The sequence below is a fragment of the Strix aluco genome, chromosome 22, assembly GCF_031877795.1.
Source record: "Strix aluco isolate bStrAlu1 chromosome 22, bStrAlu1.hap1, whole genome shotgun sequence".
NCBI lineage: Eukaryota > Metazoa > Chordata > Aves > Strigiformes > Strigidae > Strix > Strix aluco.
Window position 1 is genome coordinate 4,682,372 of NC_133952.1, and position 21,836 is coordinate 4,704,207.

Genomic DNA, 21,836 nt, shown 5'->3' on the forward strand with positions numbered 1-21,836 from the left:
ACAGCAAAGATTTACAAGTCCACTATAATAGAAGCTATCTCCTCCAGAAGCTGCTCATCAGTTCGTTCTGCTCATTTGTGCCCTTCATGCCTTAAGTGGTTTTGCATTGTTTAATCAAATACTTTTCTCGTCACACCATTAAGAGTATCATCACCAAGTAACAGCACACAAACACTGAAAAAAAACTATTCTTCCACTCAGTATTTCTAAACAACTAAACATCACATTAAAAAATAATAATAAAAAAGACAATCACTCCGAAATACAGCTTGGTTTTGTCAGCTAGCATAGATTTTAAAATTCAGATGCTTGCATTTTACTTGTCTGCCATTACTGGCAAATTAAAGCTATGAACAAGTGCTGCGTAGGCAACAAATAATTCTACTAACATGCCAACAATCACTTTAATCTCTTCCACTTAACAACTCATGAACCTTTTATGAACATAATCTTCTAGAAGGTAACTGGTAATACAAGATAATCCCAGTACAAGTTTAATTAAAAATACAAACTACATATAGCTCCATGCTTACCAACTCTTTCATGCTGAAAAAGCTAGAGTGGCTATTATTAATAGCTCTGTTAATCTGGCAAACTGAAGTGCACAGAAACAAGCCAAAGCAGCATTCAACAGACTATTTCACACTGAAAAAACAGTTTTCACAAATTATAACTTGCCTTATCATAAGCATTAAAAAAACCTATTTTAAATAGCTGAACTGAAGTATGCTTGCAGCGTTACAGATCCTACCCTTTCAAAGAAAATCCAGTACAAGATTATTTGTTGTTACAGGCTACAATTGAATTAATCTTAAAAAAAAAAAAGACATTTTCCTTCAAGAAACACAGATTTTGAGTCACTTGGCTGTCAGATGGAAGTCAACATAGATTTCATTTGAGTTTTGAATGCCAAGAACCTTATTTGACTGGACATAAAATAACATTTGCTATTTTTAAACATACCTCATGTAATCATTTAACCAGAGCCCTGTAATTCAAACTGGGGAGCTCTTTTCACATTAAAAAGCTGATCTGAAGACAGGTCTTTACAGCTCTGTTTAAGTGTTGGCTTGTTTCCATAAATACATTTTGCACTCCCAGGCTCCTCTAGTAATCATCTCCACAGCTCTTTCCCCTTCTTATAAACCCAGTTAGAAATATTTCAAACTGCCTGAAAGCCTCCAGAAAGCTTTTTCTGCTTACCTTTACCACAGCCTCATACCTGTGGCAACCAATAACTAGTCCAGTCAACACTGGCCACACAACAGACACTCAATAGGCTATACATGTATCCATCTCTTCGCTACTCTGACGAAAAATAATGAAGTCCAAAGTTTTACTCCACCATTTTATGTCATGCTAACAATCAATCAATGCCATCACCAATACAGAAGTGGCATCTAACTGTATCCCAAACCTGAATCAACTTCTCACCTCAAAGACTTCAGCTGTGTAAAATTCTGAGCTTTATATATAGTTATTCAAAGTCACAACAGGAATTCTCTTTAACATTAGAAGTAAATATATCTATAATGAACTATCCTGACACACACAGAATGAAGTGATGCACCAGTGGGCTGTGACATTCTTCTTGTTGATAAGCACATTCCCCAAACTGGTAAATTTTTCATATAATCTCCTTTTGGATTAGACTATGCCATGATGAAAGGCACTGTATGGGCTCTTTTCACGCTGAGAAAATAGCAAGAAATCCCGTGTTGGACAAAAAAAATAAATATGTGCACAAGCAAGCAAAATTAAACCTTGTAATCTAATGCAGATTTCTTTAAACATGTTTCAGCTATGACACTCCACTGAGAACTAAATGCATTGCAAATATTTTTCCCTCCTACAAAAGAGCAGCAAATTTTAGACACAGCTGAGTGAGTTACTACTACAGAGAAATGTGGGTTTTCTCAAGCTCGGGATCATCAAAAAATCAAGACTACGCACAGCCTTTGTCTTTTCAGGAATATACTCAACTTATCGTAACGGACAAAGGTAACTCGGATATCCAGCTCCGAAAGGGACCGAGTAAGTGTGCTACTGTTCATAAAAAGTACATTCACATTTTGAAACCAACTCCTTTAGATGTTTCACTGTAATAGCATATATCAGCTCCCTCCTCTTAAATGATTTGATGCATTTCATTACCAAGGGCTAGCCCCAAATGTCAGATTTCTGCACACCCTTTATCTCTAAGCAGTTTCTGGCTTCTCCAGCGTTCAGTCCCCGTAGCAGTCGAGATCTGCTTTGAGAGCAGTGGGTTAAAAAAAAAAAATTCAAAACTGTACTGTGCTATAGAGACAACACTTACAGCCCACCCTGACAGACAATTTATCTACAGTTCAAGTTCATAGCTAATCAAGTCAGGAGAGCAAGCACATCAGCCACGTACCATGCTCTGTGAGTTCTTTCTAACCAACACTTAACATCTGCAGTCTTTTGAAACCTAAGACATTTTTCCACAGCTACATAAGTCAGACACTGCTATGGACGACTGGCCCCTAAAGTCCTATTCCTGCAAGTAGGAACTGATGACCTGAGAACTGTTAACATCAAGGAACTAAGCAGGCAACAATCTCAGAGGGATGTTTAAGTGATGCTACCCAAATAGGTTCTTCCCACATAGAAATCCACTACTTTCCAAATTTAAAATACTTTTTATCACTAAGGCATTTGCCTGAACTTAAACACTGAAGACAAGGGTTCTGCTGCTACTGTGAAGTGGCACTTTTAAGGTATCTTTTAAATCTGGTGTCCTCCTGTATTGTCATAGTGTGGAAAATGAACACAGTGGACCAAAAAAAGCGAACTAGCAGGGGAAAATAATAAATCACATTCAACAACTCATGCATAGTCATACACGCACCTAAGTACTTTCAGAAAAGAAGGAAACCCTCTTCCCTGCAGACGTGCTCCCTGATAATTGTATGATGTTAAGTTTTATTTTAAAGTTGAAAGAATATTTTGGTTTTATTCATGACACCAGCTCCCTACAGCCACCACCTCTTCTCCTAATCACAGACCAGACAGAAAGGCTATACCAGCTCAAACACACAGCCAGCCACACAGAGAAATGACCTGGTTGGACTTCAAACAGAAACTGAAGATCATGGAAGGATCAGTCTGTTTTCTGCACTGCAAGTATTAATCTCTTTTGCCTAGTTTTCTCCTCTGGAGCCCTTCCTTCCTCTCACCTGGGGGCAGGGGGGAAAGCAAGCAAGAGAGAATATGAAATTTATTCTTCATACACCCACTGAACCACAGACTGATTTTAAAGAACCATATTTAAATGAGGTTCAAATTATGTTCCTACTGAACTAGATTCTAAAGAATGTATTTTTATTAAAAGCGAACATGTACATAGGAAATAACCTTCTGGCTTTCCTTAACCTACTAATGGGTGACACCACCTCTTTCCATCTTGGAAGGCTCATTCAACATTAATATCTTCACCTTCGTACACCTGAAACCAAAATCCCCATTTCATTCACTTTAAGGAAGTAGAAAGAATGCTACCCAGAATGTATTTCCACTATTGATTCAGAACTGTCCTCTGAATGAGCAAATAGTCAATTAGTAACAAAAGGGAGACCAAGTATAGGAGCTCTCCATTAATAACACCTAGAGACATCCTGCTATTACAAAGCATAGGGGCATATATTTTCTGCTAAAAGCCCAAATAAGCAAACCAGGGAGTAAGAAGTTACAGTAATTCCTACAAAGCTTATTTTAAAGGCAAACGTGATTCAAGACAAGAATTGTAGCATAAAACAGTTCTGAGAACCATGGAAAACAGGAGGCTAGAAACTTATTCTGAAACTTTAATAAAATTCATGTAACTCAAATTTGACAGCTAATAGAACAGGCATTTAAAAAACCAATAATTTCAATTCAATACTGACGAACTAGATATTTTCTACAGTTGCTGTTATCAGAAGATCCTTAACTTCTTTAATATAGACAAGTAAGACCAAACAGATACTGAGGATACATCAAGACTCAAAATAACAAATGCAAAGATACAACAGAAAGTTGCCATCAGAGTTAGACTTCCAAGTAAAAGAAGAGCAACCATGTCTTAAATTAAAAGATACAGTGAGAAAGTGATGCTCTATAGCCACACAGAACAGAGCTCACTGGTGCCTTGATGCAAATATACCACCTAATATATATCAATTTCCAGACATCAATATAGGGGAAAAAAAAAAACACACCACCAAAACAATGTCCATACTTTTAAAGCACACCTTACCTCCCTGTTATGTTCCAACAGGAAAAAAAAAAAATAATAACATGGTAAAATACCGTAAGAACTTCATTCTTCAGTGGGGGGAAAAAAAAGGTGCAAGTAACCACAATAAACTGAAAAGAGAGCTGCTCAAATTATATTTTTGAAATGTAGTCATTTCTTAACCAGTAGAACAGGTTTCTGAGAGTTTACCTATTGTTCCTGTAACCTCCTGTCGAGCACAAACTGTCACTAAAAAAAAATTTTTTAAATCCCCACATATTTCATCATTATTTTATAGCTCACTGGTCCTCTATACCAAACAATAACATACCAAAGAAAGCAAGCTAAAGGTTTGCCACAGCACAGATTTTCATGGTTCTGAGCCATTCAAGTTCTGTCTGTATTGGGGAGTGGCCAAGCTGCTAGGTTTGGGAGGATTTTTTGTGTGCTTTTGAAGCATTAACTATAGCTATTTCATGATCATGGCAAAGAGGAAACATGCAGTGTGTAACTAAGTTAACGTTTTCAGATTAGCAAAGTAAACATATATAAAAAATTGGCATTTTTATATTGCTAAACTTCTATAAAACTTCCTGATAACAATGACAAAGTATCATCACACCTATTTCATAAGCAGAAAGACGCAACTGCAATGAGTTGTTCAACACGAGGTCACGCAACAAGTTGTGTGTTTTCTTAAAGTGCCTGGAGCACAATCCAAATATTGCGATGCCAACATCTAAATTCTTGTTATGAATTAACAACACGCAATCTTTCCAGTCTCTCGTTGTCTACCTGTAGCATGACCCTTTATCATCTTCAGGAATTAAATATGTGACTTAATTAAAATATCGTCGGGACTTAACACAGGAAACATGTTTAATTTCAAACAGAATGTCATAAACAAGAGGCCTCATTCATTAATAATCCCTCCCAGCATTTGTTTCTATTCAAGAAGATCTAACACGTGCATTAGGGCCTCAGGAAAGTCCCAGCAAGGAAAAATGTGAATATAACCTATCAAGACTCAGAAGACTTCACTAAACATACAGAGAAGTAATTACTTTCCACATCTTACTAAACTTGTACTTTGGGACAAAAGCTATGGAAGTAGTTATTTGATGAATAATTAGCGTAGGGAAGAGAACAGGACTCATTAATTGAAGCAAGCCTGCACAGAGACAAGTGACATACAATGAGAATACAAGTGGAGCCGGTTTCATTTTTCATATATTATAGACATGGAAAGAGAAGCATGCAGTTAGACAATAAAATTTAACAATAAAAGACTAAGTCTATTCAACATGGAGAAGCAGGAAGTAAGAATCAAATTACTTTTTCCAACCAGAAGAATGAGCAGATACGCTGTTTACAGAACTGTCTTTAACAAAGCCAGCCCTGTAAGGTAAGCTGTGATATGACTTGAGACTCGTGGAAAAAGAAACATATCCTCAAACATCCACATTAATCACCAAGAATAACAGCAGGAAGAATCCCAAAGTCTACAGTAGGGAAATTGGCATAATTATGACAAAAAAATATAAGCAGAAGTACAAGAGAAACGTTACAAGCCACACACATTTCTACAGACCTGCTAAAGGACATCTGAGGTATAGCAAGATGTCACTGACAATTCTAGTACTCCTCTACAAATTAGTAAAATTTAAAAAAAAAAATCTTAAGACTACTAGACTACATGCACCATTATCTTTTCACCTACTGCACTCCTACAGTATATCTCAAAACTTTGATGAAGACGTTCAAACAGAAACCAGGAGTGTTTCAGCAGGTCAGAAGAAAACTTGGACTCTGCCTAAGTTTTCTTTCAAGAGCATATGGTAACAGTCAACTTGGCCCTTTTCTAATCCAAATATTATTCAGACTTTCATCCAGCAGCATGCATTGCAACCTCCCCCCAACACCAAGACACTTCCTATAAACAGAAAAGCCCTAAATCCATATTTCCTTTATTCAGACATTAGGTTGGTTTATTTGCATCTCTGCCTTAGGAGAACTACTTGCATTACCATACTCCATCCACGTTTCTTCACAAACATTTACCTTCATCAAGTTATCCATGTTTGCCCTTTTTCACTCAATTCCTCTGACTTAAAGCCTAACCTCTGAAACAATACTCTACTCTAGCTTTGGCCAGCCAACACAAGAGCAGCCTTACTTAAACAGTTTTTCTACTGTCATCCACTGAAAGCCTTCCATAGCTTCTGCCCTGAGTTCAGTTGAATTAAGCAGCAGGGAATATAAAATTTACCATGGAAACTGAGTCACAGAAAACACTGTGAACAAGAAAGGGGGAGGAGGTTTCCCTGATTAACCACAGATACAAGGGGCAAATCACAGAAAGTTCTCAAAAAAGAGAATAAAATGGATTTTACTTCACTAAAACCACACCCATTTCAATTTTGTTTCCAGTAACAGCAGTAAACTTGTGTGTGCGTGATAAACAAACCTATAATTTAAATCTTAAAAATAAAATACATTAGAAATTAAATGCACAGCCCAAACCAGTCTTAAAGTAAGCCAGTTTATTTCCTGACGACTCTTACTAGCTGGGCATTTGACTCACAGAAATCTTTAAGGTACCTTTAAGTTCGTTCTGTCACTGCGTAAAGTTTCTCATCCTAAGGGTTCATGTTAGAAGGCAAGTAGCATAATTCAGTAGTTTAAGGAGCAGTCAGAGGCAGGTCTATTAAGTTTTGTGAAAATGAATGACCTTGCAGACATAAATTAGATTTCCTGCATCTCACTCCCACTTTGTAAAGATGAGGATTAAGCGTTTAAGTCTCCTGCACCGACCTCATTAGAAGATCTCTAATGGAGACACTGCATTCCTCTTTATACAAGATGTACCAGCCTGGCACAGAGATATCAGGTACCAGAAGGACACACAACTATCGTTAAATTATATGTGGTTTGTTCACCTAAAGAACCTGTGGTTTTTCCCATTTTTAAAATTTACTAAGAACAAGGAGAAAGGCAAAGTTTTCTTTGCAGAAACTTGGCAGATACTGGGCCTTAACCAGGTAAATTTTAAGCAACTTCACCAATGTAAGTTCGTATTTCTACTTCCAGGGGTTGTTTTTTTTTTTTCATACTCCTAAATTCATACTTCAGTTCTAGATCATACTTAAGTATGATCACAGTGGAGCTGGTGCACCTGAACAAGAGGTGAGGTACCTGTTATTGCAGACAGAGGGGATGGGAAAACAAGTTGAAGAAGAATTATTAAGGAACACAGGTAGAATTCCAAGAGACGGGTTAAATTGTTTTCGTGCGCAAGAAAAACTTCCAAAGAACAAATGAGGACCACCATTAAAAAACAAACAAAAAACCCACCAAAAAAACCACAACACATACACACAGTGGAAGACAGAAGTTCCCTTCAATTCAAAGTTTTCCAAGCTCGGAGCCACCTTTCAATTACAGGTACAGGAAAAAGCATTTGATGGGTGTGTCCGCCCTATCACCATGCAACATTTGTTCTGAAGAACCTTCCCACATGCCAAATGCTCTTTCTTGATTCAAAGCAAATCTGAAGGTCCCGATTTCCTGGGTATAGTGTCTTGGAGAAATAGCACTAGATGTATTCCAGACCCTTGTGGTTGCTGGTATCAGCAGACTACTGTCATATACACCCTTGTTTAAGAAGATTCATAGTCTGTAAACACATACTGAGTAACTTTAGCACAAAGCTTCTGACCCCCGAACATCCTATAACATATAGTTAATTACTAAGTGAACTTGTCATTTTTCTTTAAACGAGGAAATAAACTGATTGTCAAAATAGTAGGCTTTGACAGAAACCATCATATTCTGTTTCAATTCTCTATTCCACCAGACCAATACTCTCAAGTCTAGATCATCCTGCTTTACATAGCAATGCAACCACATCATTATCATAAGTGCTCAGGTTTAGAACAAAGTACAGTCTGAGGAGCTGCCCCTAGACCATAGCAATTCCAGTAGCAGTACAGAAACACCCATCTCTGCCATCACAAGTCTGACTCAACGCCTTTAGCTCAACTCTAAAAGTCTACTACTCACTACACAGTTTAGCTCTCCCACAGTCTATGCATGCTTTGAATTGTTTCTCACTTAAAGGAAACTTAATCTTCACCAGAGCTTCTACTGCCAACATTACAATCTCTTTTGTTAAAATGTTTAAGCTATTAGCTAAAACACGACAACTGGTCACTTTATGTAATACGTGGGTAGTTATGGAATGAGTAGTACTACACAGACTGCTGACTCAAGGTATAAATGCACATATGAGGTCCCATGAGTCAGAGCCACTCCGTGTTAAGTGCCCAGAGCCGTTTACTAAAGGATAGAAGTAAACAGGGCTGCTTGAAGGTACCTGTCCTTCGGGGAAAGGAAATCTCCATCTCTCACATACGCTGTGATTGAGAGAACACCTGCTGTATACCTAACTAACTTACACAGCAGCTTAGCCTACACTAACTCATTGATGTGCCCCCACCTCACTTTAGGGGCAAATACATATATATATATAGGTTATGTGCATCATGATGTGCACGATCAACAATCCCACAAATCCCACACCCGCCCCCCAGTAGATTCCCCCATCCATTCCCCTACACACATTCAGACTATCATGATTCCACATACAGAAATCTGACTGTAGCATCACAAATTTAATATAGGGTATCTGCCTAAGAATTTAATCTATACCACTCACAAGATATCTGAGATCAAATAAGATCTATCATTTTTTTAGTCCCCTAAAATGAATTGCACTTACTCTAGGTAAGGATTCTTTTGTTGGAGAATTGGTATAAACATACACACATACACACACACACCAAGAGCCACGTCAAACCAACCAAAAGCTTGGTTTTCTAAAATTTTTACAGTGATTTCTCACTAATAAGAAATTCTGTTCCTTAATGTTTTTATTCACTTTTAGCATAACATATAACAAGACTGGTCCCCCTAGATGCCTGCTCCCAGACCAGCTAATCGCTATGAATGCTTCCAAACAGCTCCAAAAGAAAGGAAGATCTGCAGGAAGATGGGCCAAGTGCCCAAGAACTTCTCTGTTTCCACCCCAAAACAGCTGGCCATATGAAAAAGACGAACATAAAGGAAAAACTGCCCATCACGCAGACAGAAATATTTATTAGCACTAGATGACAGAACTTCCTTTCTCTTTTTTTAACCTGGTTTCTCAGAGAAAATAAACTTCCCTATTTCACCTCGCCTCCCCCTCTCCCTCCCCAATTCCCTTATCCTCTCATTTCATGCCAGTAACTTCTGGTGCGTAATGAATTTCAAACCAGCCTGCCACGACAGTCATCTCAGCAATAACCAACATTCCTGAAAGTTTTGTGCAAACCAGCAGATGGATAGAAAAAAACTCTCTAATTAATCACATCCCCACTAAGGCAAGGCCAGACAGAAACCAGCATTTTAAGTTTTGCTTGGCAGCCAGCTAGTCCGAAGGCACATCCATGCTTCTTGCCCATTCAACTGTTACAAAGGACAGGGGAAAAAGAGGAATTAACTGGCAACAGGGATGGAGCGGGCAGACTTCAGGTCTTACAAGCTCTTGTCTCCTCAGAAGAGCTACTAGAACATAAGCTTCATTAGTACTGCTGGTCATGAAAATAAATTTACACTACAACCTTCATTTCACACACTAGAAAAGACCACATAACACCCATCACTATAAAACAGAAATCCTGTTACATATCTGAAAAAGGCTAAAATTGACTCTCAGTATCAGGGGTTGATAACACCATTATAATAGTTTTATTTTTTAAAAAATATAGACAATTGGATTAAATATATAGATTAACTAAAACCTCAAAATTAAGAAGCACTCATTTTCTTCCACTTACCTGGAATCTTAAAACAGTGAACTAGCCTCTCATTCACCTTCTGTAGGAAGAACAAAAGACAACCTACATGTTCAAAGAATTACCCGTTTTTCAATAACTCAACCATAAAAATTTACTTTTTAATCTACCAAATTTATGCAATACCTAAACTGATCTACATTTTCAGAGTGGCACTTTTAACAGAATTAGGATGACAAATACAAATTCAGTCCTTTATGCCTAGAATTCAGAGAAACACCACCAGCTGTGATACAGTGCGTTTCATACACATATTTCTAAGAATTTCACAAAAGGCCATCATTATCCCCATCAGGCACAGAAGGAAAACTGACCTTTGTATCCAAGCTAGTTTAACTTTTCTCTAGGTCAACATACTATTCTGGATGCTCGGTGAACTAAACAGACATTTGTATTGAATTAAAAATAAACTTAAAAAATGCAAAACCAAACCACCCAACACCTATTGAAACAGAAATAGTCAACTAATATTTCGATCTGTTTGGGTTTTTTCAGTCACTTACAGCAATTCCTTGCCCCAGTAGACTTTTAAATCAAAAGAAGCCAGTGTAGTATTCATATCTTGTTTGCTCCTTTGTTCATACATCAGCCTCTCTGAAAAGAGCAGTTGGGCACAGCTACCAACATTATAAAAGCTTGTGTAAAATGCTGCTGGCAAACCAACATAAAGAGCACAATACTGCGTTGTAGATCCTGCTCCCTAACACCTCCTATCACTCCAAGAAGCGGCTAGGTTTTCTTCCTAGCAACTTGCTGGCAATGCCATTTCCAAACTGCATCTAATCACACTCACCTCCTGATACCTTCCACACCACTGATGTCCATCTCACACACCTTCCAGTTTCCCTATTGCAACAAACCAACTTCACATTGGTAGAGTACAAGCTTCATTTCAGGCAGCTTTAAAAAAATAAACAAACTAAATAAACAGGTCTCCAATCAATAGGGGTTTTGTTCTGTTTTGGTTCCAAGATAGGTCTTTTTTAAAAATATGCCGTATTTTAAGCCTATTGATTTAAATTTAAGCTCTGAGCTCAAGTCAGATACTATGCATCCCTTTAAGTCAAGCAGGATGATTTGTTTAGACTTCATACAACTGAAACAACTGCAATATACTTCCATAGCAAAACCAGAGTGAAAAATAGCCGACCGTTAAAAATAGTCAGTCTAACCAGGATACCATCCTAAAAAAAACCAAACCAACCTGCACATTAGAAAGTTAGAGTTGGGTTGTAGGGGTTTTTTTCATGGTTAACTCCAACCCCAACCATCCCTTTTAAATTTACGTAGTTGCTCACTCATCTTATTTCAGGATCACACAATAACTAATTGTTTCCCAACTGTCATTATTTTTTAAACTATAAATACACTACAATTCGAGTACTGTATTCATATGCCAACAACACAGAACGTAACATGTTACTGAACCTTACAGTGTCCTTAAACATGGCACATAATGAAATCAAAGCCACCCTCAGGCAATCTTAATGTACAAACAGCTCTGCTGAGAGGATAACACAGGTTCTGCTGTGCCATTACACAGCCAGTAACGTACACTTGCAAAATTCTATATGCTCATAGAATACTTTTTTCCTCCCACTCCCAAAAGTGAAATAACTCCTTTATGGGCAAAAGAACTAGCCAGTATGGCTAGAACAGAGATGCATTGTGTAGCTATGACAGTAAATTTACAAATAGCGTGTTATTAAAAAAAGTCAATTATTAAACCGCAACATCACAATGCCATTTTTCTCACCTAAGCTGTAATCAAGCATTAAGAATTACACACACTGTATCTCCTCACTTTCATGAATGTCACTGATTATTAGCCTTTTGCTGTGGCAGCACTGAATCTATACCCACAACTCCACAGGATGGACTTCTGCATGCATACAAAACCCCTACTAAGGTAAAACAAACCCCCGCACGCAAAGAAACTGCTATTTGTTAATCCAGCTACCTAATTACCGTTTAAGGCAGGTCTGTCTCTCCTAGCTCCACTTACCTTTTCTGCCCAAGAAACGCTTCCCATTTTGCACAGGGATATCAAGAGCTTTGTCCAGATGGAGAGTTATCTCCCTCTCAGTCACTCCACAGTACAAATTCACACGCCGGAGGAATCATAAAAGCCACAGAGAGGCAGCATAAGTGTTTCACTGCACCTCTGTGAACTCAAATCATAGTATTCATGCAGACAATAGCCTACAATAATGTTAAAATTATCACTAGCCACACCAAAGCTATACGAGTGGCAGAAAAATACCAAAAAAAGCATCCTCAATCCAGAGGCAATCACCACATTTTATTCAGGTAAGGAAACTGAAGTCACTTACCCCAATTATACACTCAAGCCAGCTAAAGAGTCAAAAACAAATCTCGCAGGTCCCACAATTAAACTGTGACAGTCACTGCTGCCTGTTTTCCAAAGGATCTAGCACACTGGCATCTTTTCCTCAACACCCACATGTTATTTCTTTAACCCCTTCTGCATACCTCAATATCACCAGCTAGTTGAAGTTACCAGAGAGCTGAGATTTTACCATACTTCAGTAACCCCAAAGCTCAAGCCCTTGTGCAGCAGTTGCTCTTTTAACAGCCTCAGCACACGCTAGAGTGCCCTGCGAGGAGCAGGCAGTTGGACTTGATGATCCTTATGGGTATGCTACGATGCTACAATTGGGTTTGTTTGTTGGTTTGGGGGATTTTTTATTTTTTTTTTTTTTAACAGATGCTGCTGTAAAAACAGAAACATTAAATAATCATCAAAAAAGGAAACCATATATACACTGAAATCAACCTCGGCACACGTCCTTTTACTTTTGTCATGCCAATGCTTTATCTCAAGGATTCTCCCTTGACAGTATTCTCCTTCCACACGTGCCTCCAGACCAAACACCCAAAGCTAATACACAAAGCTGAAGTGTAGTAATTCTTATTTGAAGCCAGCTGGGGTTTTCATTTGGGGGGAGAAGGTAGAACATGAAAGAAAGTTGAGAGGGGTTCAAAAGAGTGTACTTCCGAGTCTCACCTCATGTGCTCCCTCTCTCTTTATATATCCACTTACAGACAGAGAAAGAAGCAGAACCAGCACTGGGAGGGGAGGAGGAAAGGACATACAGAATGTTTTGGCGCCCTTTAGCTTCTAATTTACTATTTTGCTTTTTGCAAGGTTACCAAAAGGCCATTCTGGGGAAGGAGGAAAAGGATAGAAAATACTTCCCATTCTCTATCTTTCACTTCTCAAAAGAAAAAGATACCATGTTTGAGTGAGAGCACAGTCCCAAACACAGCAGAGTGTACGGCAAAGAACAATGAGCTCCCAAGCCTGGGCATTGTGTGCATCTACCTCCTCCTTTTCCCTCCAGACCTCATCAACCAACAAGACAAATCTCCAAAATCACTATTCGTCCAAACCAGGCCCCTGAAATCAACCCCAGTTCATAGTTTATGGTACAAACTCGACTAAAACCAAGATGAGATGTATTTACCAGAAGTGCTTTTATTATTATAGAAACGCTTCCACCCCTCTTAACCACCACAGATTTCTCAGTTCTAAGGGAACAGTGCACAAAAGAAACAAAATGTTTGTCTGGTAATACTAGAACTACAAAAAAATTATATATTGCACATCAACTGGAAATTTGACATGTGCCTTTTACAACCAAGAACTACTTCTTATGACACAGTGTTCATTTTTATCTGGTTAAAATCCATATTTAAGAACAGACATACTATTTGAATTATGTCACTTCAGATTTGTTTTGAGAAAGCATTTTTACTAAACTGTAACAGTAAGAACTAGTGGCTGAGGCTCCTCATTTCAGTTACATTAGGGCACAAGCAAAATAATATCTTTGACTTCAATAACTGATCAATGTAACTCAGGAGTAAACAGACATCAGACAGCAGTAGCCTGCTGACTGCATAAAAACGTTCTGAGCTTCTAATCTCCAAGAACATTACTGCTTCGAGGAAAAACTCAGCATAAGTCAGTAAATCAAAATAACTGCAACCAGTCTGTAAAAATAAATCTAAGCGAAAAGACACTTCAACAATGAATCATATTGTTTTCTTCCCAGCAATTTCTTCAACAGCCAGTTTCAGCAATGAAGCCTCTACTGTTGTCTACCTCCTACTACTTTTCTGATTCTGGTCATCTTCTTTTCACACTTTAGAATGAGAAATGGGAACAAAAAACAGAAAAAAAAAAAAGTAAAACCCCACCCCTTTCTATGCTACTGAAAATGTTATGATTACATTCATTTGCATAAAATCTTCATTTCACAATTCCATACCTACCACTCGCGAAAATAAGTGCATCTCTTAAACACCTAAGCCCATTTCCTCTGTGTGTCCATTTAAGTTCACTATTTCCCAACCTCCCGTTTATTGAAAAGGTGAACAAGTTACACCTTTCTCTGAGAACCCTTCCTCTATTGAGCACTGAACAGACACGACGCTCTCTAGCAAAAAAAAAAAAAAAAAAAATTAAAATTTTTTAAAAAGCCAAACCCAAACAAACACACCCAACCCCGGCCCCAGCACCCCCGTGGGCGCACCCTCCCACAGCAGGGGCAAGGAGAAGTCTGGCGAGCGACTTTCTTCCCCCCCCCCCCCCCGTCTCACGCCCGCAGACACAGCCCCCTCCGCGCCTTTCCCGCGCCAAGCCCCGGGCTTTCTTCCCGGAGTTCCCTCACCAGCGCTTCCTCCTCTCGCCTCCCGCACTTCTTCACACCGATAAACAAATAAATACCCTCCCCTCCGCTGCTCACACAAGGACGGCGGGAAGGGCCTCACCCCCCGACCCGCGGCCACAACAAACCCCCGGGTGAGTTCCCCCGCTCCGCGCCCACCTACCTCCGCGCTGCGCTACACCATCCACGGCGGCTCCGTGTCGCTGCCGGGACAAAGCGGCGGCGGCGGGAGCGGGGCGGGAGCGGGGCGGCGGCGGGGAGCTGCTCCCCTCGTGCCCGGGCGGTAACGGCGAGCGGCAGGGTCCCCGCGCGGCGCCTCAGCAGCGGCAGCCCAGGGGCATTTTAACGGGGAGACAAGGAGCGGGGCGGCGACCGGGCCGGGGCGGGGGACCGCGGGGAGGGGGGGAAGGAGGAGGAGGAGGAGGAGGAGGAGGAAGAAGAGGAGGAGGGGCGGCGGCGGGCTGGGGGTCCAGGCAGCCGAGCGCTGCCTCCGCCTGCCTTCCCTCACGCACGCACGCACCGAACGGGCACCCAGCAACGCAGCCAGGCCGGAGCCGCCTGCCAGTATCCGGCCTCCCCATTGGAGGAGGAGGGGCACCCCGTGACCCGGCAGGAGGTGGGAACCAATCAGCGAAGTGGATGGAAGTGATTTAAAAGAATAGGGGGAAGGCGGAGGGGGGGGGCCGGGCCGCCGCCGAAGGGGCGCTGGGCCCGGTGCACAAAGGCGGCCGCCCGGCCCGGGGAGGAGGGTCCCGGGGAGGAGGGTCCCGAGGCTGGGCCACCGCCACCCCCCCGGGGGGAGATCCCGGACACACGCAGACACGTTCCCCGCTCAGTTGTTCTGCGGGTCGGTTTAACAATTCAATGTCAGAAGCGTCGAGGGGAGGGTGGGTGTGAGGCTGCCTTCGTCCCCCGCTGAAATGGCGCGCTCGGCAAGAGACAATAACGGGGAGTGGGAGCCCCGCGGCCTCCCCACGGCCGCCAGCCCGGCCTGTGGCGGCCGCTGGCCCCGCTGGCCCGAGCAGGCGGGCGGCATCGCCCCGGTGGCCCAGCCCGGCCCAGGAGAACCACGAGGCCCGGTGCGAAGGTGGAGCCGCGTGGGGGTTGCGCTGGTTCGTAAATGGCGGCGTGGCCCGGCGGTAGGACGTGTTCAACGTGCGTTTCACCTGCGAGTGTTTCTTCCGAGTCCTCCTCATGAATAAGTAAACAGTTATCAGCCTTCGGAGTAAAGGCGTTTGAAGTGTCTTCAATGGGAGACAAGGTACAAAATTTTATGGCTCTGTCAGAAGCTTTAGGCTGTGCTGTGGCTCCAGGCCATCAAACCTTTTAGGTCCACGCTCTGCATTAGTCACATTAAGCCACTGTTACTGATCTCGCACAGAAAGTTAAGATTATGTGTAAGTGCACTGCTAGATAAAAAGCTGCTGCTTATTGCTCTGTGCGGTGAGGAAGTTGTCCTCACAACAGCAGAATCCCAAATTACTGAGTAGCAATTAATAAAACACTTGGTCACTTAAGAGATTTTTAAGCTGCTTTATCTTTGAGCTATCACAGGGTTAGAAAAGATAGCATGAAGGTACCAGTGCCGAAAATAGAACAAACTTGTTATTTAACGTTAACCTCACCTTTCATCCGCAGAACACAGGCCAGCAAAATAAATCACATGGCGGTAAAGAAAGTCACACATTCTTCCTGAGGATCTGAGAAATTTCATGTGGAATTATATCTTCTTTTTGAAAAAGCACTAGGATATGTCAGGACAGATTTTGCCCTCAATTACACTTGTGTAACCCCAACTGTTTGCTGTCTCTGTAAACTGTCTTCATGGCTGATTCCAGTAGTATCACAGGAGATAAGTTTGAGGCTGTTAACGTTATTGCCTTTAGCAGAGGGAAGTGGGAACTGTTTTCACTGAAGAGAAAGGCACACATAAGGAGATCTGAGGTCTGTACATCAGAGGAATTCAGTTCTTTGCCCTGAACATACAGCACAAATTTATCCCTAGCATAACTTCAGGGACATTACCACCAGAGGTTGAGGCACAGAGTGATTGTGTTCTAATAACTAATTTAGATAAGCGTCTAAAAATGTACATCAGTTAAATGTCTGACACAGCCATTTTGGAGGCTACACTTAAGCTGTCCTTGATAGAGTCTGATTGCATCTCTCTTATTTTCTCTGCTAATTACAATTTCGTGTTCCTTGGTCTCTGGATGTGTGCATTAAAAACTGTACGAATTGCCCCAATGGTGGGCTTGCCTTCACCTTTATCCCATCGCTATCTCTGTGATGGGAAAATTTCCCACAGCAGTCTCTTTCTCTCTCTCTATATATATATATATTTCTCTCCCTCTTTCCTCTTCTACTAACCTCCTGGTGATTATGTCACCACACAAGGATTAGAAGTATTTACTCACAGCGTTTTGATGTCATATTTTGTTGTTAAACAAAACCAAGCATTTTGGGGGGGAATTTCCTCCTATATTGTATCAATAATGTCTGCGTACCCCCTGAAATTCCCACAAGTTAAGCTGCAGAAGTAGGTGATTATTCACAGGCAGTTATAGCCGGCATACCCACATCCTCATACCACAAACAAGTGATCCAATCCTAAATTGCTTCTTAACCAGAGGATTGTTGCGGGAATAGCACTTGAAGCTACTTCTTTTTGGTTTGTTTGTTTGTTTTTCGCAAAAATGCAGCCCTCGCTGTAGACAATAATAAACAAAGCCACAAAGCTTGTCCTGTGATCTTCTACCAGCTAAAGCTACAAGGTTTAGTTAACACAAGGAAGATCAAGGAAGACCCCAATGCTGCAGAGAGAGATCATTGCTCCTCTGTCTGGTGACTGTAGATTTTTATGGTTCACATCCCACTGGAGAGAGATTGATGGTGAAACGACTGGGCATGTTCTACATGTAAAATATTTCATGTACATATAGATTGTCTATATGAGATACCACGAGGCATTTTCTGACATCTTTGCAATGTTTTGTGCGTCTATCCCCCAGCGCAGCGCTCCTGAGAGGTATAAAATTGCTGATGCAGAGAAAGGCTAATTGGCCAAATCCACAAAGAGACTTAAATTCCAACATGCCACATAAGGTATCTGCACACAAAATGTTAATCCTCAAAATCCTGTTCCTTACCACTGGATATTTCTAAAGATCTGATGCAGCAACATTTCTGCTATCTGAGTATTCTGGATCTGAAACACTGCTGCTGCTATCAACTGGAAATGCCTCTGTCTTGCCCGCAGTCAGGGTCACACCAGAGTCCTGTCAGTATTCACAGACCTGCTGGCAGGGCTGCCCGTCCCCGGGGCGTGAGGAGGTGTCTGTCATGGAGCTCGTTTAGCCAAAAGCAGCTCTTAGGTGCTCCAGAAGACTTGCTGAAGGCTGCAATGTGCCTTTCAGGTTAGCAGAACAGATCTCCTGCCCCAAGTTGTTCTGCTAGCTCCCTTTCGGGCCTCTCAGCTACGGAGTTCTGCTCTGCTGGTCACGCATCTGGCATCCGCTGAGGCAAAAGACATAGCAGAAACTTCAAATGTTTGGTATTATTATTCTTATGTTATGGAAAATTCATATTGCTTTGTCTGTTACCATTCCATCTTCTTTGTTACAAAAAAAAAACCCAGACAAAAAAAGCGGTGGCAACATACCTCTTAGTGAATGGGCAGAAAGCAAGCACTGATGCAAAAGGAAAGTCACTTTCAGACAAAACAGGTCATCAATGAATGAAGAGTTAAAATGTTTCATGACAACTTTGCTGCCAAATCCAGATAACAGTCATGTGGGTAGAGCAAAGTATCTGTAGTGCATCCAGCAAACCTTAGAAACACACTTGAAGGGAATAAATACATTTGCATAATAATGACATGAAGCGTTTCTGGATTTATTAGTGTGATGCAAGAAGAATTCTTACCCTGGCTAAAGGAGGATTCTGCAGACAACTTCTGACTCCTTTCAGATGCTGATCTGTTTCCTGCATGTGCCAGAACTTTTCTGACACCTCCCTTTTGCTGTGAAGTTTACTGTCGGTGTATTGCAGAGACCATGAATTTACCTGTTCAGTCAGTAGCCATGGAGGTTTATGACATGGATAATTGACTTAGTTCTGGCCTAAACTGTCTTTTCTTTGTAGTTTTAGATAACATTTCTTTCTTTCTCCCTTTGTTAGCCCTTGCATCTATTATATCTGACATCTATATGCCAGTGCATATAGAATGTTTAGCTTTTTTAAATTATCTCTTTACAAATGTGTTTTAACATAGCTCTTTTTATTAATAACTGTCACTTTGCCAACTGATTGAAACCAAAATCTATGAGAAGAAATCTAACTAGGAACTATGAAGTCAAAAAATACTGATACTGAGAATTCTGTGAACACCATTTCAACCCAACTAGTTAAAATAAGAGAGAGGTTTTTTTTTTTTTTCATTCTACAGTCCTGAAATTACAAACCAGTCCTTGACCATGACAGATGAGTCAGGTTCTAACCTCAGCAATGCAGTAAAAACTCAGCTCTAATGAAACAGGCAAATGTCAATACAGCGATTAGCTTGGAAGATAATATTCTGAGAGGCTTTTACAGATGACCTAACTCCACTCACAAAAAAGGATTATATTCTTTCTTTCCCTTTGTAATATCTGAATACCAGCCCTTTAGCTGAAAACTGTTTGCTTTGGGGTTTTTTCTGTTTTGTTTTCTGTAGAAATCTCAGGAATTTAAAATCTCATTTTCACACATATTACTAGAGAACTTTTTGGAAGTGTCATACCACTTGAAGGACAATGCACTGGATGGTTGTGAACTCCTCCTGGACACAGTTATCTTTATTTAAAACTGGCTATATGGGTTGCAATGAAAGCAAAAGTCATGTAAATGAGATTTAAATCCATTTGAGCATATTCACACACATTCAAGTGCACACAAAATTACAGTGGCTCAACAGAATCTGTTAAAAAGAATCATGTCATTTGTTAATCTGATGCAGTTTTTTAGAAGCTGGAGAAACAAGTTACCAACAGGACAGGCTAGAGACTCATTACTGGGTATCAGCTGCTGCATGGTGACTATGGTACAGACGCTCTCGGTATCTTGCAGAGCCACTGGAAGAGGAAGAAGTTACTGGTTATTTATCATGGGATGAAAACATGCCCACTGCAGAGATCATGGCGTCAGTGGCACACAGCATGTTCACACCCAGCTTCCACGCTGGTGGCTTCTTTCAGATTCTTTAACATCAGTCTCCTAAGTCACCTCTGAATACATTTTCTGTGATCTAAAAAAGTGTCTTGTCTGTATTTTTGCACATGGTTCAATCATTATATCTTTGCTATGAAGTTCTGAATACATTGATAGCACATACAACCCTAAAATTTCTGGTTTTAATATTCTGAAACATCCCAGAAATGTAAAGTGCTATAAATTAGTTTCCTCGGGAAAAAAAAAAAAATTCTTTTTATCTTTTAAAGGTTTTCCATTTCCCTGACTCAGACCATTTCCTAGTGGGTTCTGCATAATGAATATTAGCAGAGGTTGGCTTACCACAGTGTCTAGTGAGACTCATTTATCAAAGCCCAGGATGTGCGCCATGCAAAGAAAAAAAAAAATCCCATTGAAAATGAACAAAAAATTTCAGCCCTAACAATCGTTCTTCTCATTTTTGTATACTTGGGCATGTTCCAGTGCATGCAGCGAGAAGACAAAATGGCCATCTGCAGAACATGAAATGTATCTAACGAGAGATTTGTACACCTTGAAAGTCACCAGTGCTGAAGCTGCAAATGACTAATGACAGTCTTTCCTCATGAGTGGGATTAATCGCATCACCCCTTGATGCTTATTTCTGTATCCCCTTTGTACCTGGGGATAGTTACAAGGTAATTAATTCTGTGATTTACATACCAGATAAAATCTGGTAAGTAAAGAAAATATAACAAACTTACTTTCAACCCAAACCAGCTTTTAGATAGTAATAACATCACAAACTGAAAGTAGTCCTTTCAAGCAGAATACTGTAAGAAGGATCCTAAGCACCAGAGGTTTTTGGTGTGGATTATGGTACATTTTTACTTTCAAGTATCACAGCCTTGTGTCTGAGAAGTAGCAGCCACTGGACATCAAGGAGTAACGGAGTACGTGCACATTCACACGCACAAATAGCCGAGCACATCTAGATCTTCTTCTGTAGCCACCCACAGAAGCCAGAGGCGTCTCAATCTGCATCTTTCCAGTAGAAAAGTGGCAGTTTTGCGGCAGGCTGCATCCTGCACACACGCATGGAGAAGGTGCCTTGTGTAAGCCACAGCGGTGATCTACCACAGTGGGTGTATTTCCAATTTCATCTAAACTGTTGGACTTTTGTGAAGGAACTTCACTGTCAGTGACCAGCTTGGCACACGCTGGCACATGGACAGAGTTGGCTCGTTTCTGCGTTTCTTATGGTTAACGTCAATTGTTTGCTCATAATAGAAGCGTATGTAAAAAGCAGTTGAATCTGGAATTACAGACAGGAAAGGTGGCTGCCTCCGACACCCCACAAGCGTGATGGTTTTGGTACAGGCTCACTGGCCTGGCAGAAAAGGAGCTCTGGCATCGCAGCATTGGTCCAACAAGGCACAGGGCCTTGCTAAACCAGGCAGAAAGGGGTTTCCACGTGCATGGGATGGGAGGGAATTCAGATGTCGCAGTGCCTGCCGTTAAGCCCGCTGAGCTGTAAGCACATTCGCCTGCTGCTTGGGGAGGCTGAATTCCACCACTCTGGGGTCAACCCCTGTTTTTGTGATGCTGCTGTCCAACCCCAGGCTGGCAGGGAAAGTTGGGGGGGGGGCAACCGTAAGGCTCATGCTGCCAGCACAACGGGGCCACAAAAAAAGGGGGAATCAAAAGGAGATGTGGTATAGACACCTCTGTGCCTTTGATAAAAACTCAGAGCAGAGGGAAGATTAGCCCATGAAGCTGTTTGATACGTCTCAATCCCAAGGCCTACATGCTGTCTGTTTA

At 41.0% G+C, this 21,836-nt stretch overlaps 1 protein-coding gene across 2 annotated transcripts in view; it reads right to left on the reverse strand.

The window, feature by feature from the left end:
* RERE (arginine-glutamic acid dipeptide repeats) overlaps positions 1-15,300 on the reverse strand; it is a 254,855-nt gene extending 239,555 nt beyond the window's left edge. The window contains exon 1 of one of the 2 annotated variants that reach the window (XM_074848543.1): positions 14,992-15,300. The gene's annotated coding sequence lies outside the window, so the exon portion shown is untranslated. The remainder of the gene's footprint in view (positions 1-14,991) is intronic. The other variant, XM_074848545.1, reaches the window with a different exon arrangement.
* Between the last annotated feature and the right edge of the window lie 6,536 nt (positions 15,301-21,836).